Source organism: Zophobas morio, unplaced genomic scaffold (assembly GCF_036711695.1).
Source record: "Zophobas morio isolate AGI-343-1 ecotype UQ-CSIRO unplaced genomic scaffold, CSIRO_AGI_Zmor_V1 ptg000004l, whole genome shotgun sequence".
NCBI lineage: Eukaryota > Metazoa > Arthropoda > Insecta > Coleoptera > Tenebrionidae > Zophobas > Zophobas morio.
In genome coordinates, this window is record NW_026972109.1 from 9,275,241 (window position 1) to 9,290,163 (window position 14,923).

The 14,923-nt window shown below is 33.1% G+C and overlaps 1 protein-coding gene across 7 annotated transcripts in view; it reads right to left on the reverse strand.

The window, feature by feature from the left end:
* LOC135140617 (polypyrimidine tract-binding protein 2) overlaps window positions 1-14,923 on the reverse strand; it is a 231,331-nt gene that overhangs the window by 107,429 nt on the left and 108,979 nt on the right. The window contains exon 2 of one of the 7 annotated variants that reach the window (XM_064071293.1): window positions 868-989. The exons of the other annotated variants lie outside the window; for them this stretch is intronic. The gene's annotated coding sequence lies outside the window, so the exon portion shown is untranslated. The remainder of the gene's footprint in view (window positions 1-867; window positions 990-14,923) is intronic. 7 annotated transcript variants of the gene reach the window in all.

The following is a 14,923-nucleotide window of genomic DNA, read 5'->3' on the forward strand; positions in this document are numbered from 1 at the left end:
TGCGAATGAAGGGGGTGAAAAATAAGAGGCCGTCGTCGAGAGGGCCACTTGTAAGTCGTGCCCCAAGTGTTCGGTGAATTATGGAGGGACCGCAGCGCCGCCATCCCCCGTTTCCGGCGCAATTAACGAAAGACCTATTCCGGGCACTCCGGTCGCACTTAGACCGGATTTAGTACGCGCGTTACTTTGCACAAGGAACAAGAGGCGCGGAAACAACGAACCGTGACATCTGGAGTATGCTGAGTGTGACGGTACGAAAATACGAGCCGTTGCGGACTGCTGGCTCTCTTTGTTAGTGGGGTGATCCGATTGGTGGGAAAAGTTTATTGCTAGAGGAAAGATGATGAGTCTAATGCGAGTAGATGCCGATTTTATAGGGGATTCCTTTTTTTCGCCGGGTATTTGATGAAGGACTTATCGTTCGAGTGTGCGAGCGCCACAGATAAAAAGCTTTATAGAGTCGGTAAAAATTGTTTACTTTGGGTAAACAGAGACGAGTGGTAATCAAACGTGCAGAGGTTCTCAAAAATGAAGCTATACGCAAAACACCAAACTAGATCGCACAAAGCGCACGGTTGATAGGCGCTGGTCGGAGATTATCCGATAGGAAATAAAACAGAATGCGGCACACGGCAGTCAAGTTGTTTATCTCGCGTCTGTTTATCAAACATAATATTTAATAAATAAGTCGGCTTTATTGTTTTTGTCGTTTATTCAACAATCCGGAAAATGAGGCGTCGCTGGTTCTAGCACTTACGCGAAAAACAAAATAGGCCACCGAACCACCAAAGGTACTCGTCCTTACTTTTTTAGATTTATAACACTATTTGGTATCGCAAAAAGTAAGAACAGTCGCTGCAAACGTACTTTTAATCATCCAGTCCGTCTAGATGATCCTCCTGTTTTCCGAAAGTTTCAAGACGGCATAGCCGAACTAGTGGTGGGAATAGCCCTTCGGGACGCAGAGAAGGGCTCCGGGAATGTTTTCCCTGAAAGCAAACCGACATGGCATAACAAATTCGAGCGGAATGCTTGCTTTTGTCTGGGACACGGTGAGCCCGGTGTGCGATTTTGACGAATGCCCGTATCGCTCACATCCGAATTACATAACTGCCTATATTACATACCGATCCCGTTTACCTGCGCTCCGGGGTCCCGGACTCGATCCGGCTCTACCGCACCGGCACACAAGGACGCTTATCCTTAACCGCTCTCTAAATTAATTTCGGTTTCACGTAGCCATATTGTTTTGATTTAATTAAGATACCTCCCGCTCACTTTATTAATGGTGAATTCGGAACTGCGCCGCGGCGATACCGCCGCATCCGTGTCGTAATGACGTCGAATACACCAGGTTCGAGGTTTTTCCATCAAAAGAAAATTAATAGCTACAATAATCGGTAAAGAGTTAATTACGATCGACGACGTGCTAGACGCTTAATTAAGTGAGAGCCTTTGTACACGACGCTGGGGTTGTTTAGCGAGGATGTGGGACAAAGGGCTGTGTGTACATATTTTTGGGTTTTTGTCCCTTCACCTGTTTGCGCTGAACAAACGTTATTCCTTTCGAGGGCTTTTGTCGAACGCGAAAAATCAGAGCGGGATCACGACGGGGATTGTTCCTGGGGGTTTCATTTGGGGACATGATCGAGGCGGCCGGAAGCAAATTGTTTGGTTTGTAAATCGAAGGATCTTCGACGCAACATTGACAGAGGTCCGCCGTATTTACAAGCGGCCCGAATCAAGAATCGCTCATTAAAATGTACCCCTAATTCCAGAAAAATTTAGTTCAGGTGTTTACGGGTTAACCCTAAACATACTGTAGTTAGATTACAAGCAAATAGTTTATTAAACAATTCATAACAACGGACTATCCTTTTTCTATACGAAAACGAACTGAGGGAAATCTTATAAATCAAATAAGACAAAAATGTCAAAAAGGTGGGAAACGGCTAGAAATGTTGCCAAGAACAGGCTGCTGGAGCAACGCCTTCAGCACCACGCTATTCTTGGACCCAGACGCTCCAAAACCGCTCCACTTCCTCTTCAACGTTATGCAACACGCACGTCCCGCGCCAGAAGATAAATTCTTCCAGGTCATCGTCAAAAGTAAAAGTACCATAACAAAATACCAAAAGCAACGATCCTTCCTTCACTTCGTCAGGCATGCAGACGAGGCCGTCGTGGTCAGCGAGCTCGATGATTTGGGGGGGCAAGGGGCCGGCGGCGGAACCGGATCACGTGAACGCAAGTTCAGGTGCAAACCTTGAACCTGAACAAGCCGCGTTCACACTGGAACAAAACAGAAATATTCCGTGGGAGGCTCCCCCAAACAGAAGAAACAGACTACTTCCGTACGGGCGGTTCCGGAAGAGGTGATTTAACCTGAATGGATACCGACGTGGGTTGGTCTGCAGTTATGGTAGTGATTGTGGGAGCGTGGATGGGCAAAAATAGATGCGTTACTGTACGTTGGATTTTTCGTCATCGTTATTCGGCGAAGATATAAATCGTAGTGTTTGATTAACCAAGATCACGTTCCTGCTATTTATTTGATCGTAATAAGCGTGAACGCACAATAATGGAGTGTTTATGGAGGAGTGGGTATTTGCGGGAAATAGGTCTCGAGTGTTTGTGACAAAAAATGGATTTTATAGGTTAGAATTGAGCGTGGTTACTGGAGGATTGTGATTTAACAGTGTCGTATCATGTTTTTTATACCAGGAACCAAGTAAGGGTACATCAGGTAAAGAAATACGAAGTAGTATCGACTGCTCTATTCCCACTCAGTGCTTTATTAGTTGACGAAAACAGCCCCGAAGGTCACCTTTTGGAGTACACAGTTCGCGTTCCCCAGTTTCGCCGCAATCGATCGTTATAATTGAAAATAAATAGTTGAGGCTTTGTTTATCCCCGTTAAAATTTTATTCCAGCTTCTGTAACTGCAACAAAAACGTAACGGCGATAAAAACGATATAAAACCGTTGAATTAGAGCAGAAATAAATGATTGGGCCGTCGGATAGCAGACCGACTTCATAAACTGTTTATTTACGACCATAAATATTTACTTTGCCGACAAAAATTGCTTCATAATCGAAAACCCTTTGGCTTAATTCGGTTTCGGCATAAAAGGAGGGCATCATTGGATGCCGTAAAAATAACCGCCGAAACCCATTTCCTCACTCGTTACCACCTTGAGAGATTTATTCACGACGCGAGGTAGAAAGGAGAGAAAGGCGAAAATAGAAGAAAAGAAGAAAAAATTGAAAATGTACTCCAGCGACGGGTATATACGAGAAATCAATCATATTTCACATGCGAAATCTCCACATAAGGATTAAATTACAAGGGAAAGGCGAAGTGGGTCCTTTGAAAACTCCGGGTTCGGTATTGATGCCATACATGACGGCTGAATACCACCCAATAAACTCTTTAGGTTTCTGGCAGATAAGAAAAATCCATAGGCGGCTCGTGAACCCGTAGCGACGCCCGGAAAAAAATACAGCGAGGACGCGAACGCAGCTCCCGACGCACTCGATTAATGGCCGTACGCTGTTCTCAATAAGCCAATTTCCTCCACGCACGCACAATCACCGCAAAAGTGCGCGTTTTCCAGCAAACGCTCGTACATCATCTCGTGTCGGATTCGCCCTGAAATGGAAGGAATCCTGAAAGAATTCATAGATACGTCCGAAGCTGACGGCAAATCTAATATTTAGCTTTCTTACCTCGGATGAAATATGTTTGCAGGAAAATATACGGTATTTACACAGACGACGATCGCGTTCCGACCATTATTTCCCCAGCTGCAATTTTAACAAAGTTTCATTGTAGAATGTACCGACTATCAACGGAGTGTTGTTTTATTTTTGAAATAGAAATGAATACGGTGACGTCATTGCGGAAGACGTGCACTGCATGAATTTTAAAGCTTCCGTGACCGGCGATATATTCTGCATTCAACTGGTGTCTGATTCACCACGAAATACTGGCAGCGGACGATAAACTTTGATGAAATGGCAGGGGGGAGAAAGAAACGGATTCTTAGGTAGAATATGAAACAGAAAAAATTGGTCGAAACTTATTTCTGTAAGACTTTCGTAGCCCTTGAAGTGAAGCCCAATTGAAATAATTTAAAATTATAAAAATTTTTTGCTATTTTTGACTTGAATTTTTCAATTTTGTAATTTTTCGATTGGAGTTCTCGATTTGTCAATTTTTAATTTTTCAATTTGCAATTTTCCGTTTCAGTTTTTTATTTTCCTTATTTTTTTTTAATTATTAGATTTTTCAATGTTTCGATTTTATAATTTTATTTTGTTCTTCAGTTTTTAGAATTTGCAATTTCTCGATTCTTTGATTTTTTATTTCTTAAAATTTTTCAATGTTTCGATATTATAATTTTCTGGTTTTTCAACGTTCTAGTTCACTAATTTTTCTTTTTTCTATGTGAAACTTTTCAGTTTTTGGATTTTTCAATTTGCAGTATTTCGGTTTTTCAATTTTTGATTTGCAATTCTTATTTAATGCTTAATTGTAATTTTAAAAATCTTTCACTTTTTCGATTTTACGATTTTAGAATTTTTCCAGTTTACAATTATTGATTTTAAAATTCTTCCTTTATTCGATTTTTTTTTAATGTAAAATTTTTCAATTTCTGGAAACTTATTTAATCTTTTAATGTTCCAGCTTTTCGACAATTTTGACGATTCTATAATTTTTCAATTTCACAATTTTTGGCTTTTCCAGTTTATCGATTCAATTCGTTTTCTTTCTTTCCAATTTTTTGATTCATTAATTTTTTCGATTTTTAAAGTTCTCGATTTTTATTTTTTCAATTTTTCGTTTCTTCATTTTTAGGATTTGGAATTTTTCGAATATTTGATTTTTCAATCCCTCAAATTTTTTATTTGAAATTTTTGGTTTCGATTTTTGAATTTCTTTATTTTTAGGATTTTTCGATGTTTCGATATTATGACTTTCTGTTTTTCAAGTTCAATTTTTCCAATTTTTGATTTTTCAATGTTTTAATTTTCCGTTTTTCCAATTTTACGATTTTAGAATTTTTCCATCCATCTTTCAATTCATCTTTTAAAATTTTTCATTATTCCATTTTTCAATTTCTCAATGTTTAATTTTTCAATTTTTGCATCTTTTAACGTTACAGTTTTTCGACAATTTTGAAGATTCTATAACTTTTCGATTTCACAATTTTTGGATTTTCTAATTTATCGATTCAAATCGTTTCGTTTCCAATTTTTCATTTCTTCAATTTTTCGATTTGTGGTTTTTCAATTTTCATTTTTTTGTTTCTTCAATTTTTTGAATTTGCAATTTTCGATTCTTTGATTTTTCATTTCTTCAAATTTTTGGTTTAGGTTTTTTATTTTCTTTATTTTCAAAATTTTTCAATGTTTTGACATTATAATTTATTGTTTTTTCAATTTCAATTTTTAAAATTTTTCGTTTCTTCAATTTTTTGGTTTTCAATGTTCTAGTTTACTAATTTTTCCTTTTTTAAGGTGACACTTTCCAATAAATAAGTATCTAATCATTGCTATAATTTTTAAAATGTTTCACTTTTTCAATTTTTACGATTTTAGAATTTTTCCATCTTTCAATTATTGGATTTCAAAATTTTTCATTTATTCGAATTTTCAATTTTTCAAATTCTCGATATTCAATTTTCCAATTTTTCTATTTTTAGTATCACAGTATTTCGACTTCACAATTTTGACGATTTTATAATTTTTCGATTTTCAGGTTTCTAGATTTTTATTTTTTCAATTATTCGATTTTTCAATGCTTCGATTTTATAATTTTTTGTTTTCTCACTTTTTCATTCTTCAATTTTAATTTTCTTTGCTTCTTCAATTTTTTTTGTAAATTTTCGGTTCTCTGATTTTTCATTTCTTCAATGTTTCGATATTATAATTTATTGTTTTTTCAATTTCAATTTTTTAAATTTCTCGTTTCTTCAATTTTTTCGTTTTTCAATGTTCTAGTTTATGAATTTTTCTTTTTTCAATGTGAGACTTCGGTTTTACCTACATTTTTTGATTTTTTAACTTCTAGATTTTTCAATTTTTCGTTTTTTTCATTTTAGATTTGCAATTTTTCTAGTTTTCATTTAAAATCCGTATCTAATTATAATTTTAAAATTTTTTCACTTTTTCAATTTTATGATTTTAGAATTTTTCCATCTTTCAATTATTGGATTTTAAAATTCTTCATTTATTCGATTTTTTTTTAATTTAAAATTTTTCAATTTCTCGACTTCACAATTTTGACGATTGTTTCATTTTTGGATTTTTACAGTTTTTGGGTTTTCCAATTTTTGGATTTTTAAGTTTCTGGCTTTTTAGTTTTTCAATGCTCCGATTTTTCGTTTTTTCAGGTTTTTGATTTGCAATTTTTCGATTTTGTAATTTGTAGTTTTTTCAATTTTTGACTTTACCATTATTTTTCGATTTTCAACAGTTCGAATGAAAAAAATTGAAAAATTATATAATTGTATAATTGCAAAATCAAAAATGAAAAAAACACAGAAGTGTAAAATGAAAACTTTGAAAAATCTAAAAATTGGAAATCAAGACTTTGAAAAATTGAGAAACTTAAAATTCGAAAGAGTGCCAAATCGAAAAAACAAAACATCGTAAAATCCAGATATTGAAAAATTTTAAACTTGGAAAATCGAAAAATTTAAATTAAATACTGAAAATATGAAGAAATGAATAAACGAAAAATTATAAAATCAAAAGAAACGTTGAAAAAATAAGGGAATAAAAAAAACGAAAAATTGTGCAATAAAATCCGGAAAATGAAAAATAAAAATCAAGAACTTGAAAAATTGGGAAAACGAAAAATTAAAAAATCGAAAAACGAAAAACCGCGGAATTAAAAAATTCAAATCGAAAAATTAAAGGAACAAAAAGCTGAAAAATTTGGAAGTCGAGAAAGTGAAAAATTGAAAAAATTAAAGTTGCAAAAACGAAAAATTGTGATATCAAAAAATTGCTCGAACGAAACAAATCCAGATTTTTCGAAAAATCACAAGGGGTGATTTTGAGCATCTTATTTTTTTTTATGGTAACTATTGTAAGTTAAAATAAAGATATGTGTGTAATGTTACAATAAATAAGACGTTCTTGATTTAATCAATACAATAAACTGCATCGTTAATAATTTTTTTGAATCATTCTGTATTAAGTAATTCTGAAAACTGTGAGTGCATTGATAAACCACAAGTATAGAGTCATAATATTTTGCATATTTCCGAAAGAATTTATTCTACAAAATTTTGAAATAACAAATAAATTTTGATTAACGGTTTGCCTTGCTTACGATAACCTTAGAACGTCTGCAAAATTTCAGAACATTCGGTTTTGCGGTTTCAAAGTTAAATTGCAAAATGTTGTTATACAATTTTGAATTTTTTCCAAAAATCTGGATGTGTAAAATAAAAACAAATTTACTATAGTAAATTTTGAAGATGACGTCATCGAATTGTTGGTGGGGATGATTCGCCAATTTTTGATTGACGTTTAACCAACTATATGATAGTCCAAATATACATACAAAATTTGACAATAATCCGTCTAGTTCTGTCTATCCGAACAGACGGCCGACAGACAGACAGGCATTAAAAAATGTGGGTGTTCTAGTTATAATAATGCGACATTGAATTATAAATCTTATTTGCAATTTTGCTGTCAAAACTTATCTATGCAGGAGGTAATCGATATGATAAAACTGCGACTGATAACTTCAAATAAATCAACAGGATTAAAAGATTGTGAAGATCCAAAATAGCACCGGAAATTCTGTTTAATCGTAGATTTTATATGTTGGTTTCTTATCTCTCTACCATCACTCATACTTTAACAAAAATGTATAAATTTGAGACTACAACAAACATAAAATGAATGAACTTCGCGACTCTAAAACAAGCATACGACAGGGCGAGCGCAGCGAGCAGTTTTTATATATTTCAAAATATTGTTGTTGCCTCTAAACGAGATGCCTGTGAGTAGTACGATATTCCTAAAGGATCCGGGTCGGTAGTTTTCTGTCAGTCTTACACCGGTAAAGAAGAAACCGGGGGTGAATTCGTTACTGAAGTTAAGTCGTCTTTGAACTGCGAAGTCGTTATCGAACTCAAACAATGGTTCGGAGTAGGAATAGTGAAGTTTGTGATGTAAATACAGTTAATTGTCAAGCAAATCTTAATTAGTGATTGTTATAAAACGCGTTGTTAAGTTTACAAGGATCATTTATGTAGAGCCCACGCAACCCCTTCAGCAATATTTTTTTTGATTAGTTGCACATAAATCACATAATTTCTGTGTAATGATTCCATTGTGAACAGTCTGTTGAGACACAACAAAATCAGTCTTACTATTATCATTCCGTTTATGGAAGAAATTCGCTTTTTTGGTGGCACACGGTTGCTAGACACAAAATCAAAAATCAAAAAGGGGAATTATTAAGTCGCAATCAACTGTACAAAACCGTCTCATTGACATATGCACCCTGCGGCTCGCCGCCGGCTATGCGACATTCCACGGACAAAAATGCGGCTTTTCAATATCAAATTCCGCAATTCGATGTTCGCCCCCAATTAAAGCCAGCCCACTGTGCCGCTTTTTCCGGTCGTATGATCCAACTAATCTGTTGCATTTTTCATAGCCCGTAAAGCGTAAATATACGAAACACGGAGGACATATCAAAAATGGCAAATACTTTCAACATCCGGAAACGAAAACAGTTCACATCTCCGTAATAATTCATCCGTTCCTTCTCCTCTTCCTCCGATATCGTCGATTTTTCTCGAGCGATAAAAGCCAACGTCGATGATTTCCACGATATGGACGACTTCCGAGTTCGAGAACCGGAAAACAACTGTCGTGATCCGGGAACTTGTTGCCTATTCTTGTTTGCTGATTCGTATCGAGGTTGGATTTTTGTTTTAAACTCGCTTTTCCGGTCCGCTCGTCCGCACTATGGGACGTTTACCTGGATTCCTGGTCAAAACAACGGACTTAAGACGGCGAACATTTTTCCGGTGGAACGATCTTTGGAAAACTACACGGAGAGACACATTATAATAAATAAATTATAAATAGTTTCTGGTGGCAGAGGCAAGTTCTTATTTGATATTTGATAACTCTGGGCAAGTTTTACTGATGTTCTATTCCGTCTGGAATTTCAGGCAGCTTTCGGGTGGACTTGTTGCTGACCGCTTCGCCGCCGCGAATTATCGACATATGGCTGTCATAAAAACTATGAAATTTTCCTCTTCGTCGCGAAGTTTATGTTCTTGGGGAAGATCGTTAACCTCATCTAACAAACGATGAACTAACGAGCGTAATAACGAAGAACCAGTTCCTTCATTCCTTCGTGGGTCAGGTTGACGGCCAAAGCCGTGTTCACACAGCACAACGTCGTCATTACGTAACGGAGAAGAGAGTGGTTCTTGCCCGAAAAGGAGAGTGTTCCACAAATCCAAATAACCGTGGCAGATGGAGTGTGAACACCTGAGTTAGCCTAGATCAGGGTAGGCGAAAATAAATTGTCGGTGCTTTTTCTGGAACGGTTTGTATACGTGTACGGATGTGTATGTGCACCGAGAGGGGTCGGTAACACGGCGAGTAAATGGTAAACACGACCCGAAGAGAGAGTAATAAAAGAAGACGACTGTGGAATCCGGTCGTGGATAAAAAGACGGATCGTGAGATACAGGGTGGACGAGATGGCTGACTCACTCACATTTTGTTTAAAAAGACAAGTTGCGACAAGTTTAGGAAAATATAATAAAAAATTGAAGCAAGAAAAATGTGTCTGAGGGGTTGCAAAACAAAAACAAAACCGAAAAAATTAAAAATAAAGGTGGACGTATTAATATTTTGAGATATTATCAATTCTCTGGCAGCTGGGATAGCCAAGTTTTCATTACCGTTTACTATCTTCGCGATAATCTAAGCCACGCTTAAAATTTCAAAGTAATTGGTTCGGCAGTTTCTGAGACTGTGCATCTAATTAATTTCTAGTAGTCAGACACAAATAAATGGAAACAGGAAATTTTGCAAGCTAAAAAACACAAAAAACCATATGAATTCAAATATATGCCACGACGAACCAATTAGAATGGAAACACTGAGAAAAACATGTGAGTCATCCATACTCTCACATAAGCCTTGAACAGTGGCGTATCATTCGCATTGTGAAATCAAGTTGTTCTAAAAAATAGATCCTATTAAATTCGGTGGTCATGGAACTGATTTGAATCAAGTACCAAAAACAATATAAGGTGTGGTGGACGCTTTGATGTCTACTGCGACGTTTTGTGTTCTTCTCATAATATTTCGATTCTATTCTCTTAGCTATCCCTCGAGACGTATACATATTCTTGCTGTCAAAACTTTGACAACAGTTTTAAAAAAACAACGAAACTGACAAACTAAAGTATAAAATTAGAAAATTTTTGCATATAATATGGATCTGTTTCATCATTGCAATTCATTTAAACGATAAGATTTTGAATCTACATCATTTTGATCAATAACAGGCGACTTTTTATAATTTTTGTTCTCCAACATCAATGAAATAAGCTATTCATAGTCAAATAATGTCAGTATACAACAGTAGTTTTGTTATCGAATTGGTCAATTGAACAAAATTGGTCATGAATTAATAAAGTACTTAGTTCAATTTAATGATAAAAAATAGGTCTTAAGAATTTATATAGTACTTCCCTCACACTCAGAGCGGTGATCTCACGTTTGTCAGGTCATGGTGGGTCGGGTCGGGTCGGGTCGGATCAGGTAAGGTTGATTTTTCTTTTGGATTTTTTAGGTTCTCGGTTTTAAATTTTTCAAATCTTCAGTTTTGCAATTTTTCGACTTTTAGATTTTTCGATATTTGTATTTCACAACGTTGATTTTTCCTCTATTTGTCAATTATTTAAATTTTCAATCTTTCAATTTCTCGTTTTTTCATTTTTTCGATTCTTCAATTATTATTATTCGTAAAGTTGGTTTTTGAACTACATAAATTTTCGATATTTCAGTTTCTCGATTTTTCGATCTGAGGATTTCTGATTTCTCGATAATTTTTCCATTTTTCGATTTCTCTATTTTATTTTTTTTTTTCACTTAAATTTTCAATTTTTCAATTCTCCGATTTTTCAATGGTTCGTAAAGTTGGTTTTTCAATTTTTCTATTTTGCCAATTTTTCGACTATTCAAATTTTCGATTGATCGATTTCAGTTCTCGGAATTTTCAATTTTTCGGTATTTCAGTTTCTGGATTTTTGAATTTCAGGATTTGATTATTTTTCGATTTTTCAATTTATTTTTTTTTAAGTCTAAAAACAGAAAAATCCAAGACATTGAAAAACCACAAAACCTAAGAACTGAAACATTGGGAATTTGAAATTTGCCATTTTTAACTTCTGCAGTTTTTCGATTTTTTATTTTACAATCTCTCTGTTTAGGTATCAATTATTCTAATTTTCAGTTGGTCGATTTTTCATTCTGTCGATTGTTCAATTGACCATTGTTTCGGTTTTTAAAATTTTTCCATTTCCCAACTTTTCGATTATATGTATTTACAATTTCTCGATTTTTAAATTTTTAGTAGTTTTAAGATCTCGAATTTTCAATTTTTTGATTGTTCAGTTCCCCGATATTTCGATTTCCTAATTTTTCCACTATTCGATCTCTCAATTTTTCAGCTTTTTGATTTATATCTGTCGGATTTTCACTTTTTCAATCGTTCAATTGTTAGGTTTTATAAATTTTCGATTTTTTAGTTTGTTAGATTTTTCATTTTTCGATTTCTCTGTTTGTTTATCAATTTTTCAATTTGTTCCAAGTCGAAAAATAGAAAAATCTAGAAATTGAAAAACCGCCAAACCTAAAAATTGAAATATCGGAAAACTGAAATTTGCGATTTTTAACTTTTGGGGTTTTTCAATTTCTAGATTTTCCGATAGGTATTTCAATTTCTGTCTTTCTCATCCTCGAGGTTTCGACTTTTCATTTTTCAATTTCTCTGTGTATTTATTGATTATTCAAATTTTCAATTGGTCGATATTTCATTTTGTCGATTGTTCGTTCAGTTATTCATTGTCTTGGTTTTCTAATTTTTCCATTTCCCAACTTTTCCGATTATATTTATAAATTTTCGAATTTTCAATTTTTTGATTGTGTAGTTCCTCGATTTGTCGATTTCTTAAATTTTCCACTATTCGATCTCTCAATTTTTCAGTTTTTCGATTTATATCTGTCGGATTTTCACTTTTTCAATTATTCAATTTTTAGGTTTTATAAATTTTGGATTTTTTAGTTTTTAGTTTTGTTCGATTTTTCATTTGGTCGATTGTTTAGTTATTCATTGTCTCGGTTTTTTAATTTTTCCATTTCCCAACTTTTCGATTAAATTTACAAATTCTCGATTTTTAAATTTTTAGTAGTTTTAAGATCTGGAATTTTCAATTTTTTGATTGTTCAGTTCCCCGATTTTTCGATATCTTAATTTTTCCACTATTCGATCTTTTAATTTTTCAGCTTTTCGATTTTTTCAAAGTCGAAAAATAGAAAAATATAGAAATTGAAAAACCGCCAAACCTAAAAATTGAAATATCGGAAAACGGAAATTTGCGATTTCTAACTTTTGAGGTTATTCAATTTCTGGATTTTCCGATAGGTATTTCAATTTCTGTCTTTCTCATCCTCGAGGTTTCGACTTTTCCTTTTTCAAGTTCTCTGTGTATTTATTCATTATTCAAATTTTCAATTGGTCGATTTTTCAGTTTGTCGATTGTTCGTTCAGTTTATTCATTGTTTCTGTTTTTTAATTTTTCCATTTCCCAACTTTTCCGATTATATTTACAAATTTTTGATTTTTTAAATTTTTAGTATTTTCAAATTCTCGAATTTTCAATTTTTTGATTGTGCAGTTCCTCGATTTTTCGATCTCTCAATTTTTTAGTTTTTCGATTTATATCTGTCGGATTTTCACGTTTTCAATTATTCAATTTTTAGGTTTTATAAATTTTCGATTTTTTAGTTTTTAGTTTTGTTCGATTTTTAGTTTTTCGATTTCTGTTATTTATCAATTATTCATATCTTCAATCTGTCGATTCTTCAATTAATCCTAGTCGCGGTTTTTAATTTTTCCATTTTCCAAATTTTCGATTATATTTACAAATTTTTGATTGTACAGTTCCTCGATTTTTCGGTTTATCGATTTCTTAATTTTTCCACTATTCGATCTTTCAATTTTTCAGTTTTTCAATATATCTCGGTAGGATTTTCACTTTTTCAGTTTTAAGATTTGTTCGATTTTTCATTTTTCAATTTCTCTGTGTATTTATTAATTATTCAATTTTTCAGTTTATCGATTGTTCGTTCAGTTTATTCATTGTCTCGGTTTTTTAATTTTTCCATTTCCCAACTTTTCGATTATATTTACAAATTTTCAATCTTTTAATTGTTAGTAGTTTCAGATTCTCGAATTTTGAATTTTTTGATTGGTCAGATCCTCCATTTTTCGATTTATCGATTTCTTCATTTTTCCACTATTCGATCTTTCAATTTTTCAGTTTTTCGATTTCGAAAAATAGAAAAATCCAGGAATTGAAAAACCGAAAACCTAAAAATTGAAATATCGGGCAACCGAAATTTACGACTTTTAACTTTTGCGGTTTTCCAATTTCCGGATTTTCCGATTTTTCGACATTTCGATTTTTCTGTTTATTTATCATTTATTCAAATTATCAACTGATCGAATTTTCATTTTGTCTATTGTTCAATAATTCATTGTCTCGTTTTTTATTTCTCCATTTCTCAAGTTTTCGATTATAGAAATTCTTTATTTAGATATTTCAATTTCTCGAATTTTCAAGTTTTTGATTGTTGAGTTCCTCGATTTTTTAATTTTTCCACTATTCGATCTTCCAATTTTTCAGTTTTTCGATATATATCGGTCGGATTTTCACTTTTTCAGTTTTAAATTTTGTTCGATTTTTCAATTTTCGATTTCTATATTTATCAGTTTATTCAAATTTTGAAATGGTCTATTTTTCATTTTGTCGATTGTTCAATTAATCATTGTCTCGGTTTTTTAATTTTTCCATTTCCCAACTTTTCGATTATATTTACAAATTTTCAATTTTTGTAATTGTTAGTTGTTTCAGATTCTTGAATTTTGATTATTTTTATTGTTCAGTTGCTCCATTTTTCGATTTATCGATTTCTTCATTTTTCTACTATTCGATCTTTCAACTTTTCAGTTTTTCGATTTCGAAAAATAGAAAAATCCAGGAATTAAAAAAACAGCAAAACCTAAAAATTGAAATATCGGCCACCGAAATTTACGACTTTTAACTTTTGGGATTTTTCGACAATTTCCGGATTTTCCGATTTTTCGACATTTCGATTTTTCTGTTTATCATTTATTCAAATTTTCAATTGATCGAATTTTCATTTTGTCTATTGTTCAATTATTCATTGTCTCGTTTTTTTATTTTTCCATTTCTCAACTTTTCGATTATAGAAATTTTTGATTCTTAAATTTTTAGATATTTCAATTTCTTGAATTTTCAACTTTTTGATTGTTCAGTTCCTCGATTGCTTAATTTTTCGACTATTCGATCTTTCAATTTTTCAGTTTTTAGTTTTGTTGAATTTTTCGAAAAATCAAAAAATTATAAATTGAAAAATCGCAAAATCGAAATATAGGACAATTAAATGGAATAGTTGAAAAAATCAAGAATTCGAAAATTTACGTAATCCAAAAATCTTTGAAGGGATTTTAAACCAGGTAGATAACCAACGGGTTAAAATGTCGTTTCAGCGCTAACAACAAGTTTAACCCAAGTGTTTATATTTATATATGTTACAGCTAATATCCGAAATA